This window comes from Perca fluviatilis, chromosome 24 (genome assembly GCF_010015445.1).
Source record: "Perca fluviatilis chromosome 24, GENO_Pfluv_1.0, whole genome shotgun sequence".
In the NCBI taxonomy this organism is placed as follows: domain Eukaryota; kingdom Metazoa; phylum Chordata; class Actinopteri; order Perciformes; family Percidae; genus Perca; species Perca fluviatilis.
In genome coordinates, this window is record NC_053135.1 from 4,198,737 (window position 1) to 4,214,426 (window position 15,690).

The window sequence follows — 15,690 nt, forward strand, 5'->3', positions numbered from 1 at the left end:
GTCTAATGACCCCTTAAAATGAAGTAAAAAGTCTGAAAACCGATCTACTGCAATATATTAGTCTGGGTCACAATGCAATGTATATTTTATTAGCCAATTGATAATGTAGTCAGATTGAAGCCACTGTTGTAACATTTTTATCGTGATGCGATTGTGCACACAGCTCGCATGAGTCAAAGCCGGTCTACGGATATATTAGAAGTTCTTTGCATGAGTTCAGCTCGTGACATCGGATCATGTTTGGCTTCCTCCCATTGGCTGCAGCTTAATTGAGGCGCCTCGGTGTCTAGAGGTCGCTTCACTTCTTGGACTGACGACGGAGGAATAACCTAGCTAGCCACCTCGCAGATATTACCGTTTGGTTTAATATTTTCGGGAAAGTTCATGTTTCAAGGTACAAATTATCGGGATTATAAGCGATTGTGGTGAAGTAACAGGACCCGCAGAACACTTTTATCAGTAACAGACCTCGGAAATCGAGTTTTGCCGAGGACAATGGAGGAAAACGAAGCAAAAAAAGGTTTCAATTCAGCGAAGTTTTTGTGGCCACTTGGTGAGTAACTTTCAACTTAATAACATTAACCTTATGGACCATGTTGCATTTGTGACTTTTTTTTTGTATCAGAGAGGTTAATAGAGAATATTTGGCTGTATTTCCCATGTAAAAGCGCGTGGAAGATAGCTAGCTAGCTAATTTCTAAACGTTAAGGGGAGACACTACAGGTGTTTAAATATGCAAACGAGGCATTATCTATCGTTAAAGCTAACTTTTGGTGAATTTAGGGGAAATCAACAGAGAAAATAAGTAGCCTAGTTAAAATAAACACTTAAATGTGCAATTTGAGTTTTTTTCCCCCGACTTGTCTAAAATAATTATGAAAGCAAAATAGCTCAAAACCCCCAAATTGAAAAATTATCAGACAACCCTGAGATAGGTTGAATGTCATGGGCGAGCAGCAGTTAACGTTATCTTAAAAGCTAATAACTTTACTTAATTACTTATTAAGTAAAGTTAATTACTTATTAACGTGTATTAGAGCTGTCAGTCTTCTTCTATAATAACATTTCATTTGTTATTTATTAATTTTTTTATATTCGAAAACTATTTGAATATGTAATGCTCATATGCAGCCTGTTACAAATATGTAGGCTACTACTCTACTCAGGCTAAGCATTGTCAATGCCACTACAAGCATGTGGTTGTTGTTACACGTTCTGTCCACTAGATGGACGTCCAACATCAGCCTGGCCTTGAAGGGAATCTACGTCACGGCGCATTGCATTTCTGGCACATCGCTCTTTGTTTACATTGTTTTCCACCACACACCAATAGTATTTTCAGCATGATTTTTTTTACTGTTCGAATTATATTCGACTTTCGGAATTTGTTCCAACAGCCTTAACGTGTATATAATTGTTTACTTTTTTAAATAGTGTTGCCGTTTTGAAGTTGAACTCTGAAGTGTGTTGTACCCTTATACCGAAGTTATATCACATTTGTGTACAGTGCTGATAGAGGCAGGCGATACAGTGGGAACGAGAAGCGCGTTGTCTCTCTCTGGTGGACAATAAGAGGAACTACAACCAATAGATTCCCATTGGTTCTGTGCGAGTGTTGTAGCATGCGTTGTGCTGTTTTTAAGAATAGGCCTTTGGGGCCATTGGACGATGTTGTGCTCGCGTCCAAGTCGCAGTTATTTGCCGATGTCTGGTGATATAACCGTATATATCATTGTAAATTAGTATCCATGGTTCATCTTTGCAACAGTGATAACAACGTACTCTTAGTTCCTATTTAAACACTTCTGGTTTAGTTGTACTTGGAGCCTCGTTGGCGCAGTAGGCAGCGCGTCAGTCTCATAATCTGAAGGTCGTGAGTTCGAGCCTCACACGGGGCACTTGTTTTGCTACCGAATTGACCATATACATACATGTACTAGTAATTTTTACTCTATTGTGTTTTACACAATTCATTTCCAACATTCTCCCAAACGATCCAGTGTTGTTTTTCACCATAGTGTATCTTCTTGCGCTACTCTGATTCAATCAGACAGATAATACAGATAATAGTATGAGACATTATAAAAATACTGGGCTTTTCATTAGGAAGCAGGCCCGGCTAGCTCAGTCGGTAGAGCATGAGACTCTTAATCTCAGGGTCGTGGGTTCGAGCCCCACGTTGGGCGTAATACTTTTTTATCATTCTCCCCTCTATAGTAAATTGTGATTTAATGTGTATAAGTGATATTTTAGTTGTTCTGTACATTAGGCTTAGCACAATTTGTTTTTCGACATATATCAGTGGACTAGAACCTATTTAAAAAAAAAAGGATGAGCAGTTATGCTATGTGAGCATTGGTGGTTCAGTGGTAGAATTCTCGCCTGCCACGCGGGAGGCCCGGGTTCGATTCCCGGCCAATGCAACACCATTTTTGCATTTTGTTGTTGCACTGTGACATGTCACAGAACAGACCAAAGAATGCAATCCGGCGATAAAGGCAAAGCGCATCATGTCATACTCTGAAAGCCATACCCCTTTGTTGACTTGTATTGCTGGAAGGTGCCTTCTCGTCAATTTCGTCAGCGAGCAAACAACAGAAAAATGCCTAAAAGCTGCAGTGTGGTGATATTATTTACCAACTGGATAAATAACCCATAACTAAAAATTTTAAAAGCTGCCGGCCCGAAAAACTGAGCTTCTATGAAGACAAAAGTGGATACAGACATGAGGAATCAGCAGGAAAAATGGGAAGACTGTGGGATCCTGACACTAACTTAACGATGTGCACGATGTTATGTTTTCAGCAAGCATTTTGTACCCAAGTCAAATACCCAAATGTCAGTTTTAGCCTAACTATCTGTCTGTAAGTTAAGCTAACACACGTAACTTTGGACATATCAGTAGGTTAGTTTAAGGATCCCCCAGTCTTCCCATTCCTCCTGCTGATTCTTCACATCTGTATCCACTTTTGTCTTCATAATAGCTCAGTTTTTTTAACTGATCGACATTTACCCCGATTACCTTACTCCGATCATTTACATCAGCTTGTAGTGATCGCCGGTGTGCAGCTCTATTATAAGTATCGGATCAGGACTAGGTATCGGCAGATATTCAATATTTAAAAAAGCGGATCGGGGCCCAAAAAAGCTTATCGGGACATCCCTATTGTTGGTAGTTAATATCACCACACAGCAGCTTTTAGGCATTTTTCTGTTGTTGACTAGCAGACAAAATTGACGAGGAATATGAACCAACTAACCATATTGAAGAATATGGTTAACTGCTCCTTTGATCTCTGCAGGGTAAATCAAGACAGTTAGCTAGACTATCTGTCCAATCTGAGTTTTTGTTCAACCGTGAAATTTGTGAACCGTTCCTACCCTAGTGGAGAAGCATGGACATGCTATATACTCAATTTTACATCATGTATGTATGTATGTATGTATGTATGTATGTATGTATGTATGATACAGTCATAATATGTTTGTGCCCCTGGCTGTATTGATTGAGCACATGTGAGCATTGGTGGTTCAGTGGTAGAATTCTCGCCTGCCACGCGGGAGGCCCGGGTTCGATTCCCGGCCAATGCAAATAGTTTTGTTACATTGCTGGAGTGTGAGGGGCTACTCCTACATCTTCTTGATGTTGTAGTTTTTTCTTCTGCAGGCGCACTACATGTTTGGAGAGTTACTGTAAGTTTTTAGTTACAGCCACAATTTACGAAATATTTAGAAACAGTTATGTACAGGTTTTTTGAAGTCTTAAGATGCATATTGTATGATGGACACCTATTGATGTCCTAGATTTCATTTTTTTTTTTTTTTTTCTGTTCAATTTTAAAGATAAATTGTCTAGAGATTAGATGGTGTAAATATAAAAATCTAAAAAGGTTTTCACTCCCCGTCGGGGAATCGAACCCCGGTCTCCCGCGTGACAGGCGGGGATACTCACCACTATACTAACGAGGAGATGTTTCCACATTTTGGCTCCGCCCCTTTTTAATTGTTTATGCACAACACAACAAAAACTGTCATTTGACCTGGCCCTAGGCTAGGGTTCAATTCTCGGCCAATGCAACACACTTTTGTTACACTTAAAGCAAGTTTTTTTTGTATAAAGGACAACCAGTCTTTTCTGTTTATGTCCAACAAAAGCAATTCATGATTTTAATCGTCAAGTCTGTCTCCTTTTTGGGCCTCGTTGGCGCAGTAGGCAGCGCGTCAGTCTCATAATCTGAAGGTCGTGAGTTCGAGCCTCACACGGGGCAAGTGTTTTATTACATATTCGCCTGGAGTTATCTGCAGTTGCACAACAACACAAACAATATGTTCATGTGAACCCGACTCAAAAGTCACCTATTAGAGAAAAAAAAAATGCTAAAAGCTAATTCGCAGCAAGATGCCACCCTTCTCCATAGAGGACTACTACAAACTCCTTCAGAAGATTGCAGTTCTGGAAACCAAAATTTACCGGTTAGAAGTAAAGGTGGAAGTGAACAGATCATGTGGAAATGACACCACTTTACCAGTGACCCAAAACAATGGACAAAAGCATGCTAACACATGGCTAACTAGCACCAGCAAGACCACAAAGAAACAAGAGGGCTGTGGAACGGATAATAAATCAACAAGTGGCAGTCCTCCCTGGAACTCTTTTGGTGCAAAACCTAAGAGTAAATCATTTTCCTGGGAAATGGGAGGACGACTAACGGGCAGAGCACAGCGCCCTGAGATTTGTGATACGACCGGCTGGCTTGCATTATCATCCAGGCAGAGCGCCTCTTCAACCCCTGTACTTAGCAGGACACAGTCGTGGACAGCTGCAAAAGGCAAAATCGGCCACAAAATTCCTCCCCAACAACTGAGTGTGCAGGTGAAGAACAGATTTGCTCCACTGCTGCAGGACCCTGGACATGACCTGGATTACGTCTCATCGTCACACAGCAGGGTAAGGACTGAGAGCAATTCTAAAAGTAAAAAGCTACAGGGAAAGCTAATGACTGGGCCCCAAACTCTGATTGTGGGTGACTCTGCTGTGAAAGATATAAAAAGCAGTAAAAACACCAAAATACTCTGTTTTCCCAAAGATATGGTGTCTGACTTGGCCCAAAGAATCCAGGATATCATAGCAGCACACCCAACTGTGAAGAACATTATACTGCATATAGGGTCAAATGATGTTGTAAAGCAAGAGTCTGAAGTGCTGAATCGTGACAGTCAGCTCCCTAAACGCAAGGTGTTTATCAGTGGCCCTATACCGCCAGTCAGAGGAGGAGCTGAGAGATTCGGCAGACTGTTGGCACTGAACAAATGGCTTTCAACTGCATGTACCAACAACCATTCTCTGCAGTTCATTGACAATTTTAACATTTTCTGCAGACATCTTTTTAAAGCAGATGGACTATTCCTTAACAAGCCAGGAGTAAAGCTGTTCACCTCTTACTAGCCTACTTTACTTTCTGCGCCACACATCTGCTCCCTTGGCCAAGGACATGAGACAAGATGAACCAAAACAAGAGGAAGACACAACAAAGTGCGGCAGTGAGCCACCACAGCCCCCACCTGAGCAAAGAATTGACCATGGGAGACCAAAGAGCAGAGATGAGAAATCTCAACACCCCTTCTCACCCGTCCAACACTCCTCAAACCCCTTGGACAACCACGACAGCTTTGAGGACCTCTTTAAGGATACGTCGCTCTCCCCTCTTTCTCCCATCCCCATGTTGGATGTTCCCCCAAGGCTCAGTACTGGGGCCTCTTCTGTTCAACATCTACATGCTTCCACTGGCTCAGATTATGGAAAACAACAAAATAAGTTACCATAGTTATGCGGATGATACCCAAATTTACATAACCTTATCGCCAGGGAACTATAGCCCAATACAACAATTAAATATGTGCATTGAACAGATTAATGATTGGATGTGACAGAACTTTCTTAACCCTTGTGTTGTCCTTCGGGTCCCAGTGACCCGAAGGACAACACAAGGATTATGTACTTCCCTTTACTTTGTTGAGAATTGCTCTCTAAACCCTGTTTCTTGTAAAGTAAGTAAGTAAGTAAAGTTTATTTCTAGAACACATTTAAACACAGTTTAAGCTGACCAAAATGCTGTACAAACAAGAACTAAGGTGCTGTATTAACCGGGGCAAGTGTTTTGTTATGTATTCGCCTGGAGTTTGAAACAGTAGAAACAAATGTGTCCCAACAATAGATTTCCCATTCAACAAGAAAGACTCCATAATACAAAGTTATACTTTGCACGCTGGTGTTGTAGGATTATTTTGTTAAGAGTATAGTGTAAGGCCTCAGATTTCATGACCTGACATGTCTCTCTCTGTTCTTCTGGGCCACAAGGAAGCCATCTGGTCTTGGGAAGTGATACGACTTATTAAATTGAAGATGCAGCATTTGCTCAACAAAGATAATTAAAACTTTAACCAAAAGGAGGATTCCTTTCCCAGATGAACAGGGAGAGACAACAACGGTCAGTGTTTTGTAAGCGCGTGATATGTGACACAAAGTATAGTGGAATCTTGAGTCTTGTTTTGAATCCTGAGTTTTATTGATCTACCAGACAACGAACACTTAAAGGTGTGGGTTATAGTGACCATAGAATTGGAGTCAGATTAAGTCTGGCTATTTGGCCGGACCAGAATTTGGTTTTCAGTCACTTTTATTCCTTCAGTGTGCAGAAGTTAATACAGTGCCTTGCGAAAGTATTCGGCCCCCTTGAACTTTTCGACCTTTTGCCACATTTCAGGCTTCAAACATAAAGATATAAAACTGTAATTTGTTGTGAAGAATCAACAACAAGTGGGACACAATCATGAAGTGGAATGAAATTTATTGGATATTTCAAACTATATTTCAAACAACTAAAAAACTGAAAAATTGGGCGTGCAAAATTATTCATAGACATAGCTAACATCGGCTGGCTCGCCGTGCTTTCATGCTGCATCGCTTACAGAGAATGAGCTGAACAGCGGGCTGGCTCTAACGTTAACGGCCCGCTGACGTGCTGCAGCTGAGTCCGCTGCCGCGGATTGTGGGCAACCTAGACGTAATGAGTGGCACATAACGTGAAGTAACATGGCATTTTATTTTGTTTGTTTTAACTTGTCCAGTGGGGCAAGTAAATTTCTCTTCCACTTGCCCTACAAAAAATCCACTTGTCCCAGAGAAGCGGACAAGCCTTAATGTCGAGCCCTCCACACTGGCAGGGAGAGGGATTTCTAAACTGCACTTTCTGTCTTTGAAGACTCATAAAAAACAGCTCATGCCTTAGGAACGGTATGACAGAAAATATTAGTGGTTTTTAAACCATGACTTTTTCAAACCGTGGTATACCTTGAAACCAGTAACTGGCCAATGCAACACAGTTTTGTTACATTGCTGGAGTGTGAGGAGGCTATGACGCGTCTACTCCGACCTCGTCTTGATTTTGGAACGTTTGGAAAGTTTGTAAGTACACCAGGAGTTTATTTAAATAACACTTGCCTGATGCTTCTACTCTCTGCTGCTAGCCAGCTAGCTCTCAGAGTCTCCTCCATTCGTTGTGGCTCCTCGTCTGTGTATTCAGGCCCGAATAGGTACGGGCGACGTTCGAAATTGATACACTTATCTTCGCATTCGATACTGACCTCAAACTCTGCCATTTCGTTGATCTCTTGTGCTGTTCTCTCGCTTCTTCACTACTTTACCGGTAGTCTCTTCCGGCAATAGATGTCATGCTCTGTGTGGGATCTTGCGCTCTGGATAATACTCTGGAACACATTCAATTTGGGTGTGACATCATTCCCAGCTCCAGCTTCCGAGTTCAGAGGTAAATGGAACGCACTAATACCTAATTTAAAGGGGTGATAGAATGCAAAACCGATTTTACCCTGTCATAGTTGAATAACGAAAGTTTGGTGGGTAAATAGGACATACATAGAAGCTCAAAATCCCACTGACACCCCTTTACTATGAAAATCTCATATTTTGAAACTGCCTCTGAAAACGGGCGAATCCCAACAAAGCTGAGTTGCTTGCGTAAGCGTCTCAAAATCCGGAACCTTAATAGAATGGTCACGCCCCAATATTTACATAGGCTACACAACTGACCTGAGATCAGGTAGTTTTCTGAATCTAGCTAGGTCACGCAGATCTCTGCTATTCCATTACAAAATTCACTTCTGAAACTTTTTCATGCGAGAAATCAACCATATAAAGCTCAAATATGGGCCGCTTTACGAAAATGGATGGCTAATTGCAAATTTTCTCCGACTGTGTGTGGGTTTAGTGCCGGTGTTGGTGCTGCCTGGGTTGCTAACGCCGCCCTGACCGCAGTGTCAGCGAGCTTGTATCGCCCGCAGTCTTTTACGCCGCAGCCCGCAGGTTCCAGTTAATCTTATAATGGGTATGTGTGTTGAGTTATTTAAACAAACAATCGGGAAATAAACGCCTCTTGTCCGCAAGTCTCATTGATAGATCCGCGGTGAGATGGAGTCCATCAATGAGAGCTAGCTAGCCTCCTCCTAACTCTGACATTCACAAAAATACATTCAATTGAAATCCGAAATCGAAGTGTTAGCTAAGCTTTGTAAGACCTTGAGGAACCTGTAATATTCATGCCGTGGACGAAATTCAAACTGTAAATATACTTTAGTTATGCGAAAGTGAGCAAGCTGCGGTATTTCCCCATTGTAATGAATGGGACATATAGCAAGCAGCTGTTCGGTCCTACAAAGACGCTTTCGTATGCGTCATAAAAATGCCTTAAAATCAAATCGGACACAACGGTTAGCTTTATAAGACATTGGGGAATGATGTTGTATAAGTGGCGTGGACGAAATTCAAACTGTAAATATTATTTAGTTATGACGACAATGGTGCTAGCTAGCTCGCGGTATTTCCCCATTGTAATGAATGGGACATATAGCCAGCTGCTCGTCTCTACAAAAGACGCCTCGCGTTCATAAAAATGCCTTAAAATCAAATCGGACACAACGGTTAGCTTTATAAGACATTGGGGGAATGTGTTGTATAAGTGCCGTGACGAAATTCAAACATAAATATAATTTAGTTATGGCGAAAGTGTAGCTAGCTAGCTGTGGTATTTCCCCATTGTAATGAATGGGACATATAGCAAGCAGCTGCTTGTCCTACAAAGACGCCTTATGCGTTCATAAAAATGCCTTTAAAATCAAATCGGACACAACGGTTAGCTTTATAAGACATTGGGACATTCAAAACCGTAAATGTATTATTCATAGATATAGTTATGCCGGCAGCTGGCGCGGAGCCTCGTAGTGCAGTATCCACAAAGGGTGACTTTGCCTTGTTCGGTATGGAGCCCAGCAGGCTGCCGCTTTTTCGTAGACTGTGTGGAGCTCCTAAAGTCCGAAACGCCTTACCAAATTTGCAATTAGCCATCAATTTTTGTAAAACGGCCCATATTTGAGCTTTATATAGTTGATTTCCGCCTCCAAAAAGTCTCAGAAGTGAATTTGGTAATGAAACATTGCAGTGTCTGGAATATGAGATTCCTGTCGATTCTCTAATGTATGTGTATTGGGGATCGCTCAACCAATCAACGCGCGTCTCTAATGTCTGCGTGAAGGCGTGTCGCTCAACCAATCACCGCGCAGCTCATCTAAATATTCATGACCATACCATATTTGGAAGAAAAGCTCTTGTTACAAATAGGGCCAAAACACAGGGATGCATAAGGGCCCATAAAATATCAACCAGGCCATTTTCAGCCCAACCAATGTTACATACCCCATTAGGAGACCATAAGGAACAGTGTGAAATACCCTATATAATCATTCTATCACCCCTTTAAGCATCCCACAACAGTAACTCCCATGTCTTGTCAGTGACGTGTGCAGAGCTGCTTTTAAAGTTTTCAAGTGAGCATTGGTGGTTCAGTGGTAGAATTCTCGCCTGCCACGCGGGAGGCCCGGGTTCGATTCCCGGCCAATGCAACACAGTTTTGTTACATTGCTGGAGTGTGAGGACAGGAATGAAGAAAAGGCATGCACTAAATACAACGTATCCTTGCAGCCCATAGACTTAGGGTTGGCATTCCCTGCCATACTTGGTGAGAAGGTTTTATTTTACACCACTAAATAAACTTTTTCGAGCAGAGGGCACTATGTAGATGGAGCAATAAAGGGGGGAATGTGGTAATAAAGGGGAAAAGGAGAAGCACTTGCAGCGTGAAGACACCGCCGGCATAAAGGGGAAAAGGTGAAGCACTTGCAGCGTGAAGACACCACCGACGAAGTATAAATAAAAAAAGAAAGTAAATAGCCGTAAAGTAGGCTTTCAACTCAGGACAGCGCCACTTCTCACAAATACAGATAGGATTGAAGATGAAAAGATTAACTGGCACGTAACCGCGAGCAGCTTCGTGGGAAATTAAGAATCAATGACACCAACATAACAAATCACACTATGACAGACGCTCCACTCAGCACCAACTGCAATGTTTAATTGCACGGTATCAGCGCCTATGAATGGTGTTGATTTTGGATTGAAAAAGTGGGAGAAAAGAGTTACATTTGTCCACTCTGAAGGTTGTAGAAACTTTGTCAGGTGGGTTAAGAAGTTTGTTCATTGTAGAACACCAGGGGAGCACACAAAAACGAAAACCAAAACGTAACGGTAGGAGGTAAACATCAGTAAATATTGAGAATAGGGATGGGCGATATAGACAATATGCAATATAAACGATACAAAATTGGCCTACAATAGAGATTTTAATTATATTGCACTATCGCGATAAATCATGTTGATGACGCAATCTACCCGCGAAGTTTAGAGCCACGAGCTGCAACGCGTCATCGTCATCTTGAGTAAACATGACTAAAAGCGAAACAAGGAGCTGGTGAAAAAGACCGGTGCAACATTCATTATTTGGACTTGGTTTGGATTTAAGGCGAGACACTACAGGTGAATAGGGTAACATTTTAAAATAATAGATATCACCATGAAACTTCCTCAGTTGATTACTTACATAAGTATATAAAAGAAATGTATTACAAGTTTTTGAAATGTGTATGTTTAATTATGCAAATTAGGCATTATCTCATTAAATATGCGTGACTTTGCATATATTTTCGGTAGATAGATCTGAACGTATGATAAAGCCAGGTGCAAAATTATTTTTTCATTTTGTTTACACACAAGATGAAAACAAAATTACAGAGGGATTTCAGGATATCTGCTTTCATTACCTAGGAAATCCAAATATACTGTACATGGCCTTAAAAAATCGATTTTCGCCAAATTCTTTTGCTTAAAATGTCACATAAATCAGGCCAGGAATGATTTATTAACAAATCCCTCTGTAAATATCTTCAGAATCCTACTAAGTGTATAACTGGAAAGTTTGGTGTACATAGGTGCTACATAGGCTGAGATGTTTATACTGAAAAATGACAAAAAACTCATTTTGAGAAAACGGCATTTAAAGATTTAAATAGGGGAATTTAATACATTTCTATTGGAAAAATTGCTCAAAAACAGAATAAATGCTCATGCCCTTAGTAATAATAATATAGAATATTTCAAGCTCATGAAAATTGATTACTTAATAAAATGGCAGGCATATAAGGCCTACAACTGCAGTAACTCATTGAATTAACATTGGCGTATCATGCACAAAGTTGCAGACAAAACCCACACTAGACAGTTGTATGGATACAGAACAAGACCAACAGTAGATGTCACAGCTTTCTAAAGTCTAACTGTCCATTCCAGCACCATATGTAGGCTAGTTTAGCTATGCTTAGACTCTTGTGCCTGTGTTTTACACTGGCAGTTGTGACAGCCTCAGCTTTCGAGATCCTGAGCATTTCAGTTTCTCTCATTGAATTGACCATCACAACTGTGCTCTGAAGCCACAACTTCTCCATAACAGAAAGCATGGCAGAGGCACCTTCATTGAAGATGGAGATGGCCATATTGCTGCTGCCTCAAGCTTACTTTCCCCACAAAACAGTCCCCTCAGTCAGCTGATGGTGAAGCTAACTAACCAGTCCCCTCAGTCAGCCGATGGTGAAGCTAACTAACCAGGCTCCCATCAGCACTGGTTCATAACAACAGAACCAAACTAATTATGAATCATTCAAAAGACCAATATTTAGAACATTGGAGAAAGCAAACAAAGTAGACTAAATTGTTATTTGACCACCAACTAGGTCAGACAGACAGGTCAGTGAGAGAGAGACAGGCTCAGTGACCACCAGCTGGGTCAGACAGAGATACTCTTCCTCCTCCACTGGGAAAAACTATCTTCACTAAGAGAATTACACCTTGGAAAAATAGCCAAAAAAATAAAACTTCCCAAAGTTAACACCAGAAAAGAAGCTGGTAGTTCTCCTAGGAGACAGCAGCTCCACTGACAGCTAAATATGGATCTGTCTGCCACAGCCTGAGGGACTCACAACCACTTTAGGATCCCAAAATTACAGATTTGTTTAGTAGCCTATTATATAGTAATTATATTATACAACCATTTTAACTGTTGTGTAATGTAATTGTTTTGTAATATAGTGTGTTGTATCGCAATCAGTACAGTGTAGTTAGTATATATGTGACACATAGGACATGTAGGCTATATGACTTTCTGTAAACTGCTTTGAGAGAGAGAGAGTCAGTCTGATTACCTCCGCTGTCTGAAAACTCCTGTTTTCTGAACGACAGTTTACACATCAACGTACTATGTGAAGACATTTCATCATCTGCTGTCTTAGTGTGTAATCCCCTGGGTCTTCTTGCTAATAACAACTGGTTTCGTCTTCTCTGAGGTGATTTTCGACCGTTTTCGACGCATTTATTTCGACATTCTGAACTACCGCGGAAATGTCAGAGCGCGTCACATGACGATTCTGAACGAATCACGTTGTCAGAAATTGGCATCAGCCAATGAGATTGCGCATTTTGAGTTAAATCCCCCCTTTTACTTTCACGATTGGTTGCTGATGAAAAGGAAATGACCATATTTGGATCCGACAGCATTGTAGAGGAGAGAGAGAGCTTTCCAACGGTATATGTGATGACAGGGTGCAGACAGCGATCGCGGAGCAGCGGGATGATTTAGAACGCCAACTTTTGTTGAATTTAGGAGAAATCTACCGACGCAAACTGACAAAGTTTAGTAAAATAAAGACCTAAATGTGTATTTCGGACTTTTTTTCACCACAAGTCTGAAAGAAGACATGTTATTGAACACAAATAGCCAAAAATCTCAAAATCGACCAGTGAAAAAAAAACGATGTTTTTGCCTGCCGTGTCTCGCCTTAAGCCGCTACAACGGAGCTGTGGTCGAGCCATACCACGGAGCCTTTCACCAGCCTGACCATTCACTATATAACGGACGATTGGAATCTTGGCAGCCGTGTTTGCAGACGTTGTACTTCCCCACTGAACATACAGCCGTGAGTGCGTGTGTGCAGCGGCGGAGTGGGACCAAAAAATGTACCAGGACGTTTACGGCCCCTGCCGTGCAGGTTGAGCAGAGGCTGCACCGTCTGACCAGCAGGCAGCGGCGCCAGGCCGCCGGATGGTGTTGCTAACAACTTGCAATGTATAACTATTATCAGACCGGCCCACCGGGAAAAGTCCCGACTCGTGTGTGTGTGTGTGTGTGTGTGTGTGTGTGTGTCTCAAATGCGTTACATTAGGCTGCAGGTAAGAAACTTTGTTTGAAATATGTTTTTATTTAAAGTATCTGTGCATCTTTGCCTAATACTGAAAGTATTTCCAGTACAGTGTCTGTTCCTTAACTAAACAGACACCAGTTTTTCCTGTTCTCTGCATCTTGGGTGGCATTTAAGAACCAAGGACTTAAACTTACTAAGTGTAGTGGCCTTTTAGAATGGTTTGCACTAGAGAGGAGAAGAGAAGACACCCAATACTTTAAGCTTTTTCTTTGTCAAAGTCTCTGCAACTAGTGTACTTGAATTTTATTCATCTGCAACATTATGTTGTATAATTACAGTTTTGAACAATAAATGTTCTCAAAACTACATACTATGTTTCTTTCTCTTTAAAAAAAATAAATAAATACATTTAGCAGTTTGGTTTTTCTTACCGGGGATTTCCACTGGATGCGTAACGGCTGCGGACCGGCTCCGCTGCGTGTCTGCTGCGTGCTCCGCCGTGTCAATACCCACCGGGTCCGGATTTGTTGCGGAACGGCTGCGGCCGTGACTGACAGCTGTAGTCACGGGGACCCAACGAGATCTCACGAATTCAGGTAGAATAGAACCACAAAACCAACAACAGTTTGTTTCCATTCAGAGGACTAGAGGGGAAACGACTCTGTGCTGTTTTCAAGGTGTAGTGCAGGGAAATATGATCCGCCGTGAGCACGGTGTATTTTATTTTGAAAATTAACCAGATATTTATTTTGTTTCTGTGCTCCACTTCCTGTCCCGCACTATCTGCCGTGTGCTGAATTGCTGCGGAGCTCTCCGTCGTCCGTCAAAAATAGAAGCTCTGCGTATCTGCTCCGGGTATACGCCAAATTTGGTACAGAGCATCATAGTGAGATGTTGAACAAGGATCTCAAGTCTTTTGCTGATAACATTTAATTTGGCAGAGATATGATAAAGTTAGTGTTTAGTAGCTAGCTAGGAAAATTTGTTTGGTCGTCAAATGCGCATACTTTTACGTAGCAAAATTCCTTGAGTAACTTTTGGTCAGGTCCATCTGGAGATGCTATCTACCATGTTTCGTGCAGATCGGTCGCACGGCCTAGGATGATTTCGAAAAAGTTGGTTTTGCGTATTGCGCGATATTGCGAAAAAACGTTTGAGCGGAAATGGGCGTGGCCTATATAATGTGATTCAGACGTGGATGTAAGGTTTTCTAATGTGCGATGTGTAATGTGGGAGTTAAAGGCAACAAAAACATTATAGCGCCACCTAGTGGTCCACATGTGTAACTTTTGGTAGGTGTGGTCCAGGGCCCATTGTCCATCTACCCTGTACTTTTAAAGTTTTTTAAAGTGGTGGAAGTGAAGTGGGTCAATTGTTGCGCCTGAGGTTCTTGCGGAGTTTCAGACCAGTCCTGAAAATGGCAACCCCCCACCATGTATGGTTTAGGCTGTAGTCGGAGTTTTAGGCGGAGAAGAATAATGATGATGGAGGAGGAGGAAAAAATTAATCCTTAGAATAACAATAGGGTTCCACAGCCCTGCTGTGCGAACGGTTCTTGCAGACTCGGGCTTGGACCCCTAAAAATGACCCCAATTCATCATCAGATATTATAGGTCCCATGACATGGTGCTCTTTGGATGCTTTTATATAGACCTTAGTGGTCCCCTAATACTGTATCTGAAGTCTCTTTTATATAGACCTTAGTGGTCCCCTAATACTGTATCTGAAGTCTCTTTTATATAGACCTTAGTGGTCCCCTACTACTGTATCTGAAGTCTCTTTTATATAGACCTTAGTGGTCCCCTAATACTGTATCTGAAGTCTCTTTTATATATGCCTAAGTGGTCCCCTAATACTGTATCTGAAGTCTCTTTTACATAGACTTTAGTGGTCCCCTAATACTGTATCTGAAGTCTCTTTTATATAGACCTTAGTGGTCCCCTAATACTGTATCTGAAGTCTCTTTTATATAGGCCTTAGTGGTCCCCTAATACTGTATCTGAAGTCTCTTTTATATAGACCTTAGTGGTCCCC

The 15,690-nt window shown here is 41.5% G+C and overlaps 1 long non-coding RNA gene and 7 other non-coding genes across 8 annotated transcripts in view; 7 read left to right on the plus strand and 1 right to left on the minus strand.

The window, feature by feature from the left end:
• Positions 1–100: 100 nt before the first annotated feature.
• Positions 101–15,690, plus strand: part of LOC120554455 — a 33,244-nt gene continuing 17,654 nt past the window's right edge. Inside the window, exon 1 of the long non-coding RNA XR_005638454.1 lies at positions 101–553. This is a non-coding gene — a long non-coding RNA (uncharacterized LOC120554455). The remainder of the gene's footprint in view (positions 554–15,690) is intronic.
• Positions 1,826–1,898, plus strand: trnam-cau. The gene has a single exon. It is a non-coding gene; the product is annotated as a tRNA-Met (tRNA).
• trnak-cuu lies at positions 2,114–2,186 on the plus strand. The gene has a single exon. It is a non-coding gene; the product is annotated as a tRNA-Lys (tRNA).
• Positions 2,353–2,423, plus strand: trnag-gcc. The gene has a single exon. It is a non-coding gene; the product is annotated as a tRNA-Gly (tRNA).
• Positions 3,521–3,591, plus strand: trnag-gcc. Its single transcript has one exon. It is a non-coding gene; the product is annotated as a tRNA-Gly (tRNA).
• trnad-guc lies at positions 3,898–3,969 on the minus strand. Its single transcript has one exon. It is a non-coding gene; the product is annotated as a tRNA-Asp (tRNA).
• trnam-cau lies at positions 4,196–4,268 on the plus strand. Its single transcript has one exon. It is a non-coding gene; the product is annotated as a tRNA-Met (tRNA).
• On the plus strand, positions 9,902–9,972 carry trnag-gcc. The gene has a single exon. It is a non-coding gene; the product is annotated as a tRNA-Gly (tRNA).